General features: G+C 37.6%; 1 pseudogene; it reads left to right on the top strand.

Moving 5' to 3' along the window:
- Positions 1-1310: 1310 nt before the first annotated feature.
- On the top strand, positions 1311-4353 carry LOC149160422 (putative potassium transporter 12 pseudogene; annotated as a pseudogene).
- Positions 4354-4818: the final 465 nt, after the last annotated feature.

The raw sequence follows: 4818 nt of genomic DNA, 5'->3' as shown, positions 1-4818 counted from the left end.
CTTGAAGGTTTCCATGAATCAGACATGCTGAATGTTTTTCAAGGACCAAGTCACAACATCAATATGGTGATTGATAACAAAGATTTCCTTGAAGGTGGCAGAGATGAAGTGAATTTTAATGTGAAGTTAATAATCATAAGTTTTGTTGTCGACCAAGATCTTCATTCCTTAGTCCTTTATTTTGTTTGATAGAGAATAATAGCCATTCGTACGATTAATCACTGATATTTATGAATAGAGACACCAGTTTTCCTTCAATGAAGGTGATAGGTGGTATTTTATATCCCTGGTTAAGCCTAAGATAAGCCATGTTTTCTACATAGGAAATTTATATTACGTTATATCCATGAAAATTAGAGGAAGATGACATTGCATGTTTACTCGTATAGCTAACATATATTACTTCATCTACCCCATTCGTTACACCATCGCTCAATAACTTTGGATGCTTCTCGAGCTCATTCATTACATCATTGCTTAAGAACCTTGGATGCTTCTCCATTTTTTTTACATCATGTATTGATTATGTCGTTGATGGTGGTTTTACACTAGGTTTTTCAACATTGAGCTTACTAGTACGAATCTTACTAGGGCTTGCACCACCGTGGTTATTAGTAAGAATCTCATGAGGTTTGCACAGCCATGATTATTAGAATCAAAATAGTAGGATTTTCACTAAAAGACAATTCATAGAGCTTTCCTGCTGGGAAGAAAATCACAAGTTCAACTTCTACAGTGCAGAGCACCGAGAGATCGTAAACTTTCTTCAATCCACCTACGTTTGGAAAATGTAGCCTGCTTGCTGGCGGTTTCTCGATCCTCTTCCTCTGCATCTTTCCCCTCACTATTCTTGTATGTCCTCTTTCATTTTTCCCTCCAAACAAACCCTCTCAAATCGAGAAACTAGAACAACTCACTCGATGAGAATCCAATTATCGCTTCTAACGATAACCCAATACGATACCAGAAGTGATCACACAAAACCTCATTGACTCTTCATTTGTTTGGAAAAGAGCCAAGCATATACTTCTGACGAGGGTTTCCATCTCAAGTATGGCTCGCAGGAAGTCGCTTAGTCAATTCCGAGAAAAGTTTTCCACCTGCCTATCACATATGCGCTATCACACGGTATATTAAAATCAGGGACAATCCTTTCTCGGAGTGGACAATCCATTTGAATGCATTGATCAATGCTTTGTGTAACGCTAGTAGAATGGTCCATGCAAGGAAGTATCTAATGGAAATGAAAAATTAAAAATCCTGATATAGTTTTCTATATGACATTCATTGGAGGCCTATGCAAGTTGGGTATGGTGGACGACGCAGTGAATCAACTGGAGATAATGATTAGAAAGGGTCTCTCACCCACATATGCTCTGTACTCTTCACTCGTCAAAACTTGCTGCAAATCAAAGAAAGTTGCAGCTGCTGCCCAGATACAGAACCAAATGCTTAGGGAACGTGTTGTTCCAAGTTATGCAAGTTTTATCTATGGCATGCATCATCTTGGGAAGGTAGGAAAAAAATTGAGGCATCAAAAGTTCTTGAGGAAGTGATAGATTGTAAATTCTCTCTACATGTTAAAGTATACACAGAAGTAATGTCTGCTCTATTTCAGGCCAGTGAAGTGGAAAAAGCATTACAATTAGAAGACAAAATAATTAGGAGAGGTTGTGAAACTGACTTTTTGACATATGTCCTTTCTGTAAATCAATGTTTCTCTAAGGGAAAATTTGATGAGGTATCCAAGCTTTTAGAAGGCATAAACCAAATATATCTGGTACCAGGTATTACATTATGAACAAATTGAAATGGTCAGATTTATTGTTTTTCCAAGGAGACCATTCTTGCTTGAAGGAATGGAGAGGGCTCTACTAGTAAGAAAGTACTGAACCACATTACTAGTAAGAAAGTACTGAACCACATTATGAAAAAATTGAAATGGTCAATTTTATTGTTTTTCCAAGGAGACCACTCTTTCTTGAAGGAATGGAGAGGGCTCTACTCGTAAGAAAGTACTGAACCAAGACCATTGTCAAAAAATGTTGAACCAAGACTATTGTTAAAATGCAATGTTGCTTGGTTGCATGAAAATTTAATTGTCCAAAATTTAATTTTGGACTCTTTGCTGGCAAAATTTCATATAAAGATATGCCCTTTTGCCTTATAACATGATGATTTTAATGAAAATGGAGGAAGGGAATCAATTTCAGAGAATCAACTAAAGTTAAAAAATATTAGATATCAATTATAATCCATAATCCTTTGGCTAAATATGTGTTCATTGTGCTCAAAACCAATGACAATGGTGAAGGGGGGACATTTTCCTTGTACTCTTTGATTTTCATATATGCAAAGGTCAATCTGCTCCCCAACCAGCAACCATCAGATGAAAATTTTTCCAGTTTCAAGCTCAAGTTGCCCACCCCGTAACTGGAAATATCATTAAGAATCAAAGAAAGCCTTCAGAGAAGTACAAAATTGAAGATCCTACTGCTATTCTTGGTTCTTTGGTTCTCATGGGTACTTCCATGGTAATTGGGGATGGGATACTTACACTTGCAATATCAATCATGTCTGTTGTGAGTGGCCTGCAAGATGAAATATCTAGCTTTACGGAAGACACAATGGTCATTGTCTCAATCAGATTCCTGGTGATCTTGTTCAACATAAAATAGTTTGGTACAAGAAAAGTAGGCATGACATTTTCTCCGGCACTCATGATATGGTTTTTCTCTCTTGGTTCTATTGGACTTTATAATATTATTTCACATGACGTGACAGTTTTAAGGGCATTCAATCTAGTTTATATCTATTACTTGTTCAAGAGGAACACTATCAAAGCATGGATGTCCCTAGGAGGTTGCGTGTTGTGCATAACAGGAGCTGAGGCTATGTTTGCTGATTTGGGTCACTTCTCAATAAGATCCATCCAGATAGCCTTCACATGTGTAGTATTCCCATGCCTACTATTGGCTTACATGGATCAAGCTGCATATCTTATGAAGCATCCCTCTGTGGTGGAGAAGGTATTCTATGCTTCAATTCCAGATGGTTTTATCTGCCCTGTCTTCGTGATAGCTACTGTTGTTGCCATGATTGCAAGCCAAGCAATGATCTCGGAAACAATTTCATCTATTAAAATGTCCATGGCCCTAGGATGCTTTCCCAGATTGAAAATAATTCATACATCCCGACGATTCATGGGTCAGATCAACATTCCTATCATCAACTGGTTCCTAATGATAATGTGTGTCTTGGTATGTGCCTGTTTTAGGAGCACGACCGAGATATCAAATGCATATGGCATTGCAGAGGTAGGGATGATGATGGTGACTACAAGCCTAGTGACTCTTGTCATGCTTCTTATATGGGCAAAAAATACATTCCTTGTGATTGGCTTTCCTGTTCTATTTAGATCAATTGAACTGACTTGTTTTTCTACAGTTTTGATGAAAGTGGGGGAAAATGGTTTTTTCCACCTGTTTCCTTCTTGTGATGTACATTTGGAACTATGGAAATGTTCTGAAGTATCAAAGGGAAGTGAGGAAAAAGGTGTCAATGGATTTGATGTTAGAATTAGGATCCAAACTTGGGACAATCCGAGTCCCAGGAATTGGGTTAGTTTATAGTGAACTTGTTCGTGGAGTACCTGCAGTTTTTAGGCAGTTTTTAACAAGCCTTCCAGCAATACATTCGATCATCGTATTTGTTTGTATATAGTATGTACCAGTTCCTATTGTGCCACAAGATGAACTTTTTCTCTTTAGGAGAATTTGTCCAAGGGACTATAACATGTTTCGATGTGTGGCTAAATATGGGTACAAAGACATTCGCAAGGAACATTATGAGGCCTTTGAACAATTAATTATTGAAAGCCTTGATAATTTTCTTCGAAAGGAGGCTTTAGAACTTGCCCTTGAGAATGAGAGTATCAATGTAGACTTGGACGATGAATCAGTCGATTCTAAAGGAGCAGGATCTTCAAATGGTTTCACTGACTCCCTTAGGACACCCCTGATGGCAGACCAGAGACACACACAATATGGTGCCCCATAAAGGCATCTATCTGGAGCTAGCACATCATTAGGACTACCCACAAGTGTTATGTCTGCAGATGAAGATAAAAGTCTTGAGTATGATCTTTCATCTCTGCGTGAAGCTAAAGAATCAGGAGTTGTATATCTGGTTGGTCACGAAGATGTCAAGGCTAGAAAGGATTCATGGTTTCTTAACAAACTGGTTATAATCTACTTCTATGCTTTCATGAGGGCAAATTGCAGGACAGGCCCTGCAAACCTCAGTGTACCTCACACCAATCTCTTGCAAGTTAGCATGACATATACTGTCTAAGTTGAAAGTTTCCATAAATCAGACATGCTGAATGTTTTTCAAGGACCGAGTCACAACATCAATATGGTGATGGATAACAATGATTTCCTTGAAGGTGGTGGAGATGAAGTGAATTTTAATGTGAAGTTAATAATCATAAGTTCTGTTGTTGACCAAGATCTTCATTACTTAGTCTTTTATTTTGTTTGATAGAGAATAATATCCATTCTTACGATTAATCACTGATATTTATGAACAGAGACACCATTGTTTTTCAATGAAGGTGATAGTTGGTATTTTATATGCCTGGTTAAGCCTAAGATAAGCCATGTTTTCTACATAGGAAAGTTATATTACGTTATATCCATGAAAATTAGAGGAAGATGACACTGCATGTTTCCTCGTATAGCTAACATATATTACTTCAGCTACCTCATTCATTACACCATAGCTCAATAACTTTGGATGCTTCTCCACATCATTCAT

Source organism: Pinus tabuliformis, chromosome 5_2 (genome assembly GCF_031772625.1).
Source record: "Pinus tabuliformis cultivar Carrire ecotype Pingquan chromosome 5_2, CPIR1, whole genome shotgun sequence".
NCBI lineage: Eukaryota > Viridiplantae > Streptophyta > Pinopsida > Pinales > Pinaceae > Pinus > Pinus tabuliformis.
The sequence above is the reverse complement of the archived record's forward strand: the minus strand, read 5'-3'. Positions and strand labels throughout refer to the sequence as shown.